We start from the raw sequence: 14818 nt of genomic DNA, 5'->3' as shown, positions 1-14818 counted from the left end.
TGTTATCATAATCACCAGCTTTTTAAGTAATAGACCATCTTTAAAAAAACAAGGTAACACTTTACAATAAGGTTCATTAGTTAACATTAGTATTAACTAACATGAACTAACAATGATCAATACATTTATTACAGTATTTATTGATCTTTGTTAATGTTAATTAATACAAATACAGCTGTTCATTGTGTGTTCATGTTAGTTCACAGTGCATTAACTAATGTTAACAAATACAACCTTTGATTTTAATAATGTATTAGTAAATGTTGAATTTAAGATTAACTGAGATTAATAAATGCTGTAGAAGTGTTGTTCATTCTTAGTTCATGTTAACTAAGGTAGTTAACTAATAAAACTTATTGTAACATGCTACCAAAAACAAATATACTGAATAATGTTCTTGGATAACCCCTACATTAATTAACACTTAATAATTGCGTAGAACCTTTAAATCTGGCTATTCACAGGTCTGAATAATATAAATTCAGAAAAAAGCAAGTCTTCAAAATACAAGACATGATCTTATAATAAAAATACAAATACGTAACCTGGTTAGCAGCTGGTAGATGTTTGTTTGCAAGCGACATACATTTTAATTTTAAGGATAATGATAACTATTTTTATTTTCTATTTCTATTTAAATATTTGTATTTTCTATTTCTATTTTAACTATTTATGAGATTAAATTGTGTTTTGTGCCACTAATGTATATCGCAAGTTTAAGTTTTTCCAACTATTATTTCTTTTTTTATCAGATAACAGATGTGAAACTATATAATAGATCAATTAAAGGGAGCAAAAATGCAGAAATAGATTTCAGAAAGATCTGACACGCTCATATTCCCGTTCGAGTCGAGCTCCCGGAGATGATGGAGGATTCTGGGACAGAAATCCTGATGAAGGCTTTGGAGCGAGAGCCTGAATCCTGACACATCTCTAGATATGGTCCCCTGTGGACTCCCTGTGATCCGCCTTTCCCCAGGGAAGCGTCAGTCTCACCCGGACCATTACATCACCTTCATACCCGCCTGTCTCCACCTTCTCATTCTGCTCTCTTTCTTTCAGAGCACCTTCACACCCCCACAAATTACTTCATCTATTCACCAGACTGCTGATATCTGACATGAGAGCAGCTGAGAGCTTCATGTTCCTGCGAGCCGAAGCAATCCTGCTGCAATGTTTCAGCATCACCTGTGCTTCATGTTTAGCATTACGCTAGCGAACATCTTCAGACGGCTGTTGTAACAGAGCGGAAACGAGGTGATAAGAGACGCCAGCTAATGCTGCCTTCACGTCATTCTTATGAGGTCAGGATTACAATGTGATGTATGATATTAATATTAAAGTCATCATGAAATCCAAATTTTATGGAATATTATATATAATATATATAAATATATATAATGTATAGAGAATATCTCTTCTCTGATGATGTGGGTGGGGCAACCTGTCACTCACATGAGATCAGCCAATAGCAAACCACAACCATCCAATCAATTCCTCACAGACACAATCAAGCCCCGCCCACATTTGTTCTTGTTTGAGAAGCAGTTTCACTGGGATATATATACGTCACAATAGGGAAGAAAAGACTAGCGCAACTTCCGCGACTTTAAATATTAAATATTAATTCATATTTTTCTGTATATTAGAGCTATGCAACAGAATGCAAATCAGTTGCACATTAGAACGAGATGACTGAAGGCAGCAAGTGAAACGGGTTTGGTGGGTTTTATGTTCTGTAACACGAGACTCAGCAAGGCGAGATTACGTGAGAATGCAGTTTATTCACACAGAACAATAAAAAAAAAAAAAACAGAACACAATATTTCAACGACCTCGGGAGATTGAGGCCCATTGTGTGCCAGCCAAGCAAGTGCCATCAAGATGAATGAGAATGCTGACGGAAAATTCCAATTCATAAGTAGAGTTGCACTCGAATGCAACAAACGTCTCAAGTTTCCCACTGGTAATTACAGTCAAACCAACATGTATTCGGACGCCTTCAACTTTATCACAGTTTATTCGCTATAGTTTAGAAAATGGTAATAAAATATGACAAGAACTCAGTTGATATTTGACTGGTTTTGTCCGTCCTTCTGTTAGACTGTCTCACACATGAATTATGTTGAATATCTGTCAGCTGTTAAATTTAAATTTAAAGGGTTAGTTCACCCTAAAATAAAAATCTGAGAGCTGTCTCACTCCTTCATAGGCTTCTAGGTAATCGATATCTGCCATCCCAGAAAGTTAGTAAAGACATCGTTAAAATAGTCCGAGTGACTACAGTGGCTCAACCTTAAGTTTATCAAGCGATGAGAATACTTTTTGTGCGCAAAACAAACAAAAATACTGACTTTATTCAACTCTTCATTTTCTTGTGAGTTCACGTAAGCGCAGCGCTTCTGGGTTGTACGTCAGAACGGAGGCTCACTATTGTCCGACGCTGGTCATGTGTGTGATGCGTGTGATGCTGGCCAATAGTGAGCCTCCGTTCTGATGCACAAAAAGTATTCTCATCGCTTGATAAACTTAAGGTTGAGCCACTGTAGTCACTTGGACTATTTTAACAATGTCTTTACTAACTTTTCTGGGATGACAGATATTGATTACCTAGAAGCCTATGGAGGAGTGAGACGGCTCTCAGATTTCATCAAAAATATCTTAATTTGTGTTCTGAAGATGAACGAAAGTCTTACGGGGTTGGAACAACATGAGGGCGAGTAATTACTGACGGAATTTTCATTTTAGGGTGAACTGTCCCTTTAAATTTGTTCAGTATGTGGTGTAAAATGGTTGCCTTAGCAATTAAAGAATAATATAATAATAATTAACTGAATAATTTTTGGTCCCAAATTTTTATAAATTTTACTGGTAGTCACTGTATGAAGAATTTTTGGGTATAATATGTCACGGTTTACTTTATTTTGCTATCCTCACTTACATAAATGAACTATAGTGTCTTACATAAAAATATATGGTGTGTGAATAATTTTTGGTTTGACTGTGTGTTATTTTGGTGGTGCTACTGTGCGCTCACAAATACGATAATTCCGACGTGACTTAAAGGCAGCAAGAGACAAAGAGAGTGTGTGAGCGAAACAACAGAGGGGTGGGTGGGGGGTGTAGTGTGGAACAATGGTCCATTATGCAGCGGCAGAAAATGATCACCTCTGCGCGGGGACGAGGGGGCACCTGTCACGCCAGCAGCTGATGGCTCCATCAGCGCCACTGGGACCTGTGTGTGTGTGTGTGTGACAGCCCCACCGCTGGGCCAGCCTCCCTGCTTATTATCTGGGATGATGGCTGGTGGAAAAGAGCTCCACCTCCTCCATCTCTCGCCACCTCGGAAGCGCCACATGCCTTTCTTTCACAACGCGTGCACTTTGCCTCTCATTTCCTTCTGACATCACAAACTCCTGTTATAGTTTAGCCAGTCATTACCGTATAGCTTATTATGGAAATGTCACAGCGTTTATAACTGTATTCTCCGGCCAGAACTGTCGGGAATGCCGCACACTCTCTCAGAGGAATGGATGACAGACACTTTAAACACAATGCCATGACAACTGGTAGACTTTGCACAGATGACACAAAGAAAAAGAGACAACTGACACAGGGGTGGAGGGAGGCAAAGCTGTTTCCAAAGAGCAAACGCATCTTTCTGCTTTTAAGGGTTCATACTGACGAGATATGAAGAGCTTAATGAGAACCATTGCAGGATGCGTGCAGGAAACACCTGCATGTGTGTGAATGATCCTCGCTTACTTTCCATTACTATGGCAAGCCGTTTTAGCTTAAATTGTACCCAGCGTTACTCGTCGTAATTGCATTTTTACTAGTAAGAACTAAATTTGAGAGCTCTACAATTCAATTATTAATAGTAAAAATTACAATTACAAAGCTCTCTTATTCAATTATTACTAGTAAAAATTACAATTACAAAGCTCTCTAATTCAATTATTACTAGTAAAAATTACAATTAGAGCGCTCTACAAATGAATTTTTACTAGTCATGTCTCCATTGACTTCCATTCATTTTTAATTACAGAGCTCTACAATTGAATTTTTACTAGTAAAAAACGAATTAAAGATATGTATAATAGCAGAGCTCTGTAATTGAATTAAAGAGCTCTGCAATTGCATTCTTACTAGTAACAATTCAATTGTAGAGCTCCGTAATTAAAAATTAATGGAAGTCAATGGAGACATGACTAGTAAAAATTAATTTGTAGAGCGCTCTAATTGTAATTTTTACTAGTAATAATTGAATTAGAGAGCTTTGTAATTGTAATTTTTACTAGTAATAATTGAATTAGAGAGCTTTGTAATTGTAATTTTTACTAGTAATAATTGAATAAGAGAGCTCTCTAATTGTAATTGCTACTAGTAAGAATTGAATTGTAGAGCTCTCAAATTTAGTTCTTACTAGTAAAAATGCAATTACGATGAGTAACGCTGGGTACAATTTAAGCTAAAACGGCTTGCCATACATTACAAATATCCACAAATTCCTTAAAAAAAAAAAGCATTTACTTGAAAAGGAAAATGACGTGGTTCATCACAAAACATATTTGACGATGCAAGAAAAATAGAAGTAATTCCCGTCATTAACGCTTGTCCGGGACAAATAATTATTTAAACAAATAAATAATAACAAATAATTTTGTCAGATAATACCATAATCAAGTTTAGTGTTTTGTTCTTCCCTCATATATAAAATATTTAAAAAACAAAATATATTCTTCATATGTTGATGGTTGTAGAGTCATTAAAAACAAACATTGTTTTTGTCCACTACTGTACTTGTTGTTGATATTGTGTTTGCTGATTCAATTTAAACCGCATTTACTGCTAACCTTTGGACGTTTAAAACCCGATTTCATCACAAATCTTGAGTGCAGTGGTTACATCTGTGGAGATTCACTTCAGGTCATCGGTGTGAGACGGTTCGCCAAAACAGCAAGAGCTTCAAAATCTCATTTGATCTCAGCGTTTCAATGTGGCCACACTGCATGATGAAAAAACACACCAGAAATATCCATATTTCATTTAATTAATCTCAGGGTAACCCAAAACCACAAGCAGATGTTCAGCTAATTTCCAGTAATTACTTCTCTCTTTATATCTGCGTAGTGTTTTTGCTAACCCAAACATGCTTTCTTAATGAAGCTTTCTGCAAGCTGCTGCGCTGGTTATGTGTATTAAATGGACAGTTAGGCGCTAATAGCTCACTTAGCAGGAGGGGTCACGTCATAAAATTACAGTGAAAAGCCGTCAAACAACACACTGACTGCGATTTTAATCAGGAAGGTTTTCTTCCTGCGGCGTTGGAGATTGAACAATTGAAAGATGAAAATCCACAGAATCTGTAATACTTCCAGAAGCAGGAGAACATTAGCTTGAACCCCAGCCGTGAACTCGATTCCATGCATCAGAATTCATAAAGCAACGCAAGCATGCTTTGCATTAGCAGGAACGTCTTTGTCTACAGTCAGTTTCACTTTTAAAACAACTACTTAAGTTGCCCTTGCAAAAAGTAAAGTGTGCTCTAAGTAAACTTCTTTTAAATTGAAAAACAAAAGTATACTTTCAGTCTACTTTTTATGTACTTCTCGAAAATTACACTTTAGCCTACTTGACTTGTACTGATTGAAAAGTCTTTGGCCTATACTTGTTCTCAATCTTTTGATCGAGATAAAAGTATAATTAAAGTGGTGAAAATCAAGTTTTTAATATTGTTTATGTTTATGTGGTGTTTTTAATATGCTTTAAGTCAAACCATGTGTAAATTCATAAGTCGACACCATTGCTGAGTATTTTCTCCTTAAAACTGCAGTGAACCAAAGACAGTCTCAAAAACACGCTTTGAAATCGCTGGTGTTTCTGACGTCACAAACTACCTTGTAACCAATCAGATCAACGTGTGATCGTCAACCAGTGGATCTCTGAGCTGAGTGAGTGAGTGGAGGTGGGGCTTATTTGCATATTCATAGAACTGTGCATACTAAATGAGGCAAGGGTGTCGAGTTACATTCAAGATATTTTAAGGCATGAAGAAATTTTTTTCAAGATATTTTTTTTAAAATATGTCATTTTGGTGATCAAAGATGAGTTTTAAGGGATAAAATAATTGACTACAAGGGGACTTAAAAAAAAAAAAAACGCTGCTGGGAAAAGAGTTGAAGTACAGTTAAAGTTATATTTCAAGTATAAAAATTTATATCTAAATAGGAACATAGTAGTATACTTAAAGTGCAAAAATAATAAATAGTAATCTAAGTATGATGTTATGTTCACATAAAGAAAACTTGTATAAAACTGTACTAAACTAGTAGTTACTGAGAGTATACTTCAAAGTGTTCTTACTTTCATAAACTAAAAAAACATGTGCTAAAAGTATTTGATTAGTAAACTATCAGTATACCTGTAAGTTCACTTGTAGTAGTTGCAGTTGTAAACTAGTTGTGTGCTCAAGGTGTACTACTGGTAAAAGTATACTTTTATACACTAAAAAGTGGGCCAGTATAGTACCAAGTATATTGAAATAGTACACTACTAGTACATTATATTAGTATAATTATTACATAAAGTTTACTTGAAAATATACTTGAACCTTACTTAAGTATGAACTTGAAGTATACTTTGAAGTGAAACTAAACATGTTTAAACACTGCAAAAAATGATGTTCTTTTTAAGAAGACAGCAAGTACAGCATCATTACTCCAGTCTTCAGTGTCACATGATCCTTCAGAAATCATTCTAATATGATGATTTGATGCTCAAGAAACATTTATGATTATTATCAATATTGAAACCACCTCAGACCCCAGTTTTGTGGAAACTGTGATACACTTTATTTTCCAGGATTCTTTGATGAATAGAAAGTAAAAAAAAAACAGCATTTATTTGAAATAAAATCTTTTGTAACATTATAAATGCCTTTACTGTCACCTTTACAGTTTTTTACAATCACTTTGTTACTATTTTCAGAACCTTGATGTCATTTTTCACAACTCTAGACACAAAACTCACAACCAATGATCAAAATGCACATTTTTCAAAACTCTAACCCTTTTCTCAATTGCTTGGATACAATACACATAAAACTTAGATCATTTGTTCATTCAACAAAAATCACCTGTTCAGTATGACACAACTTAACATCAAAGTACTACTATTTCAAAAGGCAATTCACACGTTACATTTCAAATGAGTGTCTATTCATTTCCTTACAATGATCTAACTATCAATTGATACAACTGCTCAAAATGATAAGTAACTGTTGCATTACTCTTAACGCATAGTTGTATGGAAACAGACAAACAATCTTCCATGTTTAAATCATGAAAGTTTCAAGATAACGAGATTCATTGTCACCAATTAGCGTGGAGCATGAACCAATTAGACTACAATATCCATGGATGGATGTAGCCTAATATTTTATAATAATGCTTCATCAGACACTGATGGTCCCAAATACTGTACCACCTTTTCAGACTATTTACAGTATTGACTGTATAGATAATCACTCCTGTTTTGTTTCTTACAGTACAAGCAAGCAAGTTGAGGAACACTGCATTTGATGTTTTACAGTACTGTCTTTTCTTTTCTACTCATAGCTAATTATTTTTGCTTTGATTCAAATAAACCTATGTTGTGATTGTACTGTAGTGTTTTGCATCAATATATTTTGATATATTATTATTATTATATTTGATATATATTGATAATGAAAGAGTGTCTGGTGAGTGGTTCAAAATTGTCTCAACTTATTAACAATACTCATGTTGTCTTGTTTTCTGTCTTTCAGATGAAGACATAGATGAGGAGGCATTTCTTCTCTTTGATGAGGACACTATCAAAAATCTTGTCCCCAAAGTTGTCCCCAGGCTTAAATTCCCGAGGCTCTTCTGAGAATTGTTGTTTATTTTTCTATTTTTTATTTCTAATATTGTTATTACAGTGTGACCTAAAATAAATATGAAAATAAACATGTCCAAGTGTGTGTTTTTTCTTATAGATTTTAATTTAATGCAATAAAAATGTAAAAGTGCTTTAAGTGTGTAATATATAATGTAAAACAAAGTTTTATTTTCTGAAATAAGGCATACTGGGATAGTGACCCAAGTTAGGTTATTTTTGACCCAACTCCTGGGTTAAAAAAGGATCAACTAATTTTTGGGTTATTTCTACCCAGATGTTGGGTTTTTTAAACCCAACATTTGGGTCAGGTATTTAACCCAGAATTTGGGTCAAAAAGCATAACCCAATTTTCTGAGTTGAAATAACCCATAAATTAGTTGGTCCCTTTTTAACCCAGGAGTTGGGTCAAAAATAACCCATTATGGGTTATTTTTTGACCCAGGAGTTTTTAGAGTGTACAAACTTTGTTCACTGATTCCACTGTGTCTGTAGTATTCTCTCTACTACTGCAGTATTTTTACAGAGATGTATTTACTGTACATGTAGTGCCATAATGAAACCTGTATCACCTATTTTGTTCTACAATATTTAATGACTGTACGAACAATGACACAGTGAAACTATCGGTTGCTTGTGTGTGGGTGATCTATAGTTATGTTTCAATGGTATTTCACAGTAAATTTGTTTTTTGAACCAATGATTGTGCAAGTGCAAGATTTCTTTAAAGATGTGAATGCACAATGCAATGTTTTGAACATTAGACAGCCTGTGTTACAAGCGATAACCGTTTTGAGTTTTGTGTCTAGAGTTTTGAAAAATGACATCAAGGTTCTGAAAATAGTAGCAAAGTGATTGTAAAAAACTGTAATACATTTAACGATGAATAAAAACAATTTCTTTTTTTTTAAATTCAAACAGAAGTAGTTTACTGTGTATACTCCACCAATGTCACATCTAAACCACAGAACGGACCGAATAGGCCTTCATTTCAACATGCTCCAGTTTGTGCATAAAGGAGGTTAAATTGAGATGTTAAAAGTGTGCCAGTGTGTGTGTGTGTGTGCCTGTGTGTTTGTGTATGTGTGTCAGTGTGTTGTCACCTGGGAGCCGCTCCGCATTTTTACAACACACACACACACACACACACACACCTGCTCGGCTGCCTGTCATTGAACAGGTGGAGCGGAACATAAGGTGTTCATTGTCTCGGTGGCTCACACCTCACTTCAGAAGCTCAAGCGGGGAAACAAACTGCAAAATAATCAGCAGAGACGAGATGAAAACGGAAAGACAAGTGGTGGCTTTTAGTTCGCCCGTGCTGCCTGCGCTAATGCTGTCATTACACAGTATATATTGAGTGTGTGTGTGTCTGTGTGTGTGTGTGTGTGTGTGTGCGTGTGCGTGTGTGTGTGTTTTGGAGGAAGGTTGAGAACAACATGCGCAAACTGGCCCCCTGCCAATGAGACACAGTGTTTTGTGTTGAGTGTTGAGTGTTTTGATGTGCGTTCAGCTCTTCATGGTCATAGAAAGTGCTTGTCTGTCAGGTTAATGTGTGTGTTTCTGCTTTTGTGCTTCTCTGGAGTGATAGGAAGATTCTGATTGGCTGAGAGGGTCTAGTTACCAAAGCAGTCACTCAGCTGAACTACGTGAGCTATATATGCAGCCATCTTTGCTTCATTTTGAACCAATCACCTGAGCCGTACAAGTCATGTGACTCACTGGATTAGAAATCCTGCAGCAGGGATAAACATTTATGGAAAAAAAACATAGATGGTAAAAAAAAAAACTACTATGTGTTATTGTTATACTATCTATGTGTACTGGTTATTTTTGTGTTTTTGTGTTACCCAGAGCCTAATTTCAAAAGCCAGATCTGCTTTATTTTGGATAGTGTATAATCGGGAATAATATAATAATAGGTTATAATAACTTTCAAAATTCATGTAAAAATGTAAAAAAGAAAACTGATGTCACCGGTTTTAAACAGTGCTCTTCACTAAAAGTTTTCGTTAACTGAAATAAAGTTAAAATAAAATAAAATGTAAATATTACACGAAAACCTTAAAACTTAAAAATATATATTTTTTATTAAATTAAGTGCTAAAAACTTAATAAAACAATAAAAATCAATTAAAACTAAATAGAAAGTAATAAAATGACAAAACCACATACAAGTACGTGTGTGTGTGTGTGTGCGTGTGTCTCAGTGTTTGAGAGTGTATTTACAGTACGTGTGTGTGTGTGTGTGTGTGTGTGTGTTCCCACCATATTTATTGTAAATCAAAGCACTAGTTAAAGTATATTCAGAATTTATGAATGTTTTGCGGAGTGAACTGTAACTGCGTCCTCTCCTAATGGCATTATTTGTTTTCGTGTTGAACACTCACATTATTTACTGTGATGTCATTCCGAGATGCAATTAAAAGGAAGCATTACAGAACAGAGCCGAAGCGAATATTAGAAGATCACTCATACCCATAATTACCTGCTCTGTCAAGGTATTTCGGAATTTCACTGATCACGGACATTAATTATATCTCCTTTAAATACAATAAAAAGTAATGGGGGCCCTCTGGTAAAATGCTCCTGAATTCACAATGCCTAAATGAAGTTATCAGTTTTATTAATGGTCTCTATTCTTCTTCATCTATTATGAATCTTACAAGAGATCTATTTTACTGAGTGGTCAGGTTGCCGGAGAACGGTCCGACGTTATCGGGGGCAATTTCTAAATTAAATTGAGAGCTGGTCTTTTTTCGTGTGAAAATGAGCACGATACTTTAATCAGGAACGTCGTGAGGAAGCGGCCCTTGTTAGGTAGTGTAATAGATGGACCCCATTCATCACCTCAAAGCGTCTATGTAAAGAACGGAGCCGGGGCTCATGACTGACGGTATTAATTACTATTCAATTATAAAACCCTGGCCCATAAATAAAAATAAAAGTGGTATTCATGAGGCATTTATAGAAATCCACTTGGGATGTGAGGGAAGGGCATTTTTGTGAGATATATAAATCAGAGAGTGTCTCTCTGGAGTTACAGAACGTGGCTTTACGGAGGCGTTTTTACACGAGGGACCTCATTTTAATATGAACTTCAGAAAAGAGTGTAAAAGTTGACTGATTTTACGCTCTCCTTAAAGCAAACGCCACCGATAATGCTGCCTTTAGTTTCAAGATGTCTAGCCCGACTTCAACGTCTGCATTGTAACAGTAGAGACATGCATAATATCACGAAAGATTTTTATTTCAAATAAATTATTTTCTTTTGAACTTTCTATTAAAAATAAAATAAATTCTATATACGTTCTATATTATATCCCATCATAGAATCCTGAAAAAATTATCACGGTTTCCACAAAAATCTGAAGCAGTATTATCTGATAATAATCATAAATGTTTCTTGAGCATCAAATCATCATATTGGAATGATTTCTGAAGGATCATGTGACACTGAAGACTGGAGTAATGATGCTGAAAATTCAGCTTTGATCACAGGAATAAATTACACTTTTCTATATATTCACATCTATTTTAAATTCTAATAATATTTCACTATTTTTACTGTATTTTTGATCAAATAACAAATAAAGACACTTCTTTCAAAAACTTCATGTCAGCGGGTTTTGCACAGGAAAGTGCCACTCATGCAAATATCTAGTGAATAAAATGCAGAAAGGATATTATTAATCCAAGTCCATTAATTATCCTCCATTATTTTCCCCCTTTCTCTGCAGTGACATTTATGAAAACGTTATGGACAGCAATTGCTCCTATGAGTGACATTTTCATTTGCCTTTAAAGTCGAGATGTTAGGACGTCACTCGCCTGTCCGGAGACTCAAAAATACGACGCGACAGTGGCTTCAAATCTTGAGAGCGCAGCTACTTTAGATGAAAGCGTGCGATGGGTCTTTCATCTCCAGAGAAAAGGTCACAAATACCCTGGTGCAATGTATCACATGCTGATAGATGTTTTAGATATAAGAAGAACTTGCAAAGACCTTGTTTAAATCTCCAGGTTAACGGTGCATCTGTGGCGAGATGGTCTTTGAAGCCCGGCGATGGGAACGAGGGCCCGATGGCTTCAAACACCAGCAGAATCAGCCTGAAAGTTTCCTCAACGCCCAGGGGAGAACGGGAAGGCTAGATCTGTATCGAAAGGGGAAAAAAGAGAGTCAAATTTGCCAACCACAGACAAATTCCCCTCATGGGGAGGTTGAGGAGGCTGACATTTGTAGATCGCAGGGTCAATAGTAAAGTTAATGAACTTAAAGGGCACCTTAGATTTTCTTTTTCTTTTCTACACAGATATGAGCCCTCATTTATCATAAACTACCCATTCTTATACTTCATTAAAATATTGGAAGGTTTTAAGACATTTTAAGAAAATTTATCAATGATTCCCAGATATAGATTTAGCTTTTTATGCACTGTTCAACATGATGGTATTGAATTGTTTGAAATATGATTGGAATCAAAAAGGAAAATCCAATTCAGTGCAACATGTGCAGTGCAAGTCATTTCAGCTACATAAAATTATAATGATCATTATAATTGTGTGCCTGGGACATGGGTTTTAATGGTGAGATGTTTTTTTTGTAATCAGGCTCTCAAATATTATATAAAAATTTGATTTAGATTTATCTGCCAACATATTGGTAAATCGGCTTTCAAATATAAAGAATTATCAGTATCGGGCAAAATTGGGCAAAATCGGTGCATCCCTATTTAATGGAACCCAGTAAATGTGAAAAAGATGATACCACAATAAAAATGGTGTAAAGAAAATGTTGATAGTTCCTATTGATCCAGCATTGTTCATGTGTGACATTTTAATTTGCCTTATATTGATGTAATTCATCATAAACCACCCATGCTTCATTAAATCATTTTAAGATTTTAAGCACCGATTATAGGGAAATAACAGGTAAAAATGTGTTAACCGGACAGAGTAAATGTGAAACATTATACCACAATGAAAATGGTAAAAAAATTAAATAAATAAAAAAGAGAGTGAACCTTTTATTTAATTTCACTGGTGGAAACAAGCTTCCATAATGAACATGTTACGTGCTGCTACTGTATGTATTATCCAAGGAATGAAGAAAGGGACATGAATGAATAAGTAACTAACACAAGCATACATCAAAACAACTAGCATAACATTCAATACTGGACAATGAATTTAGGAAAACTCAGGGCTTATATACACAGGGGGAACAAAGGGAGCTAAATGAAACACAGGTGAAACTAATCAGTAATGGGAACAAACTGGCACACACTGGGGAACTATAGGTCAAAGAGAAACAGGGAAAACCAAACTAAAACACCATGAAACTAAACGTTACAAGATTTGAATAACTTGGTAACCTGTGCCTCAAACAAAACTTGAGTGTCTTTCAACGATCTGAAGTCATGTGAAGAACTTTGGAAAATATGCCTGACATGGAAAAAGGGTATCTTGGAAGTTGCATAAAGCCAGGGAATTTTTCCAACATGCAGACTAGCCTCCCCTTCTTATAACTATGTCTTTACTCACCTGTCAGTCATCCATGTGTGGCTGTAGGTGCACATACAGCAAATCCATAGCATGACTGAGTGAGCAAGTGGGACTGTAAGCCTGATGCATCAATTCACGGCGCATTCCCGGCGTTCCCGGGGGAGGCGCAGGGATTATGGAATCCTATATCTCTCAAGGACACTCGCTCAGGTGAGCTGTATGTTATACTATCCCTGCCTGCTCTGTTTTACGGTTCCCATAAACCCCGGTGTGCCTAATTTAATCCCGCACGCCCCTCACACACCTCCCGCGGCCCGCGAAAATCCCGGGGTTTAGTGTGCTGTGACGAGACCCCACGAAATCCTGCTGCAACACACACACACACGGAAGGGATTATTAATATGTTTGTTAATATGATTTACTTGAAACGCTTTAGGTGTTATCTACCTTATTTTCAACGCGGAAGTAAGCTGTTTTGTACATCTGAAAAAACTGTAAACGGAAGCCAGACGTAGGCTATTTACAAATGACTCTTACGTGGAAAAAGGTGGATGTGATATATAGTGTTATAAAAATTGGGTTTTATATTAGAAAAACTATTAAACTAACTATTAAAGAGACAACTATCGAGAGGCAGTGTGAATGAATGAATGAATGAATGAATGAATGAATGAATGAATAGCCTGTAAAACGAATATCTGTGTTCATCCGTATCAGCGCCATATTTGATTTTTAACGGGAATGAAAGCGATTGTGAGGATCTCTCTCTCTCTCTCTCTCTCTCTCTCTCTCTCTCTCTCTCTCTATATATATATATATATATATGTACTGTTATTTAATGTTAAATTGTTCTGCTGACGAAACCCTGCAAAATATCTTTCCAAGAAATTTCAATGGGCAAAAAAACTCCAGACAATTATGTGATCTAGGAGCTTTTTATACAGCTTTTTACAATGAAAACAGCAACCCTGCTTTTATACCTGTCATGGCGCTGCTCAGTCTGAATAAGGCCTATTTAACCTTGCAACCACATTGTATTATGATCAAAACAACTCATACCCTAGCAACCACCTAGAACACAATATAAACCACCTAGCAATGCCCTATCCCTAGCAACCACATAATAGCACAATAAATTCATGTTTTGTTTATATGCGAGGCAGCGGATCGAATCATCTGATGCTCTTGTTGTGTTGTTCATCCAACAGGATTTCTACACATGACTGTGATGCTCAGAGCACCGACAGGCTTTTACTGTGACGATGTGGTAAAACACCACATTATCCTCTTCAATAGATTACACACAAACACCGGCGGGTTCAGGTTTGATCATATTACGCTCTGTGTTCTGTAGGCCCACTCATGATTGATAACTGGGGCCGGACGTGGTCGG

General features: G+C 36.0%; 1 long non-coding RNA gene across 3 annotated transcripts in view; it reads right to left on the bottom strand.

Moving 5' to 3' along the window:
- Positions 1-14818, bottom strand: part of LOC311076449 — a 30247-nt gene that overhangs the window by 8741 nt on the left and 6688 nt on the right. For all 3 annotated transcript variants that reach the window (XR_014604671.1, XR_014604672.1, XR_014604673.1), the window contains exon 2: positions 11927-12074. This is a non-coding gene — a long non-coding RNA (uncharacterized lncRNA). The remainder of the gene's footprint in view (positions 1-11926; positions 12075-14818) is intronic.

This window comes from Abramis brama (assembly GCF_963993115.1).
Source record: "Abramis brama genome assembly, chromosome: 25".
Classification (NCBI taxonomy): domain Eukaryota; kingdom Metazoa; phylum Chordata; class Actinopteri; order Cypriniformes; family Leuciscidae; genus Abramis; species Abramis brama.
The sequence above is the reverse complement of the archived record's forward strand: the minus strand, read 5'-3'. Positions and strand labels throughout refer to the sequence as shown.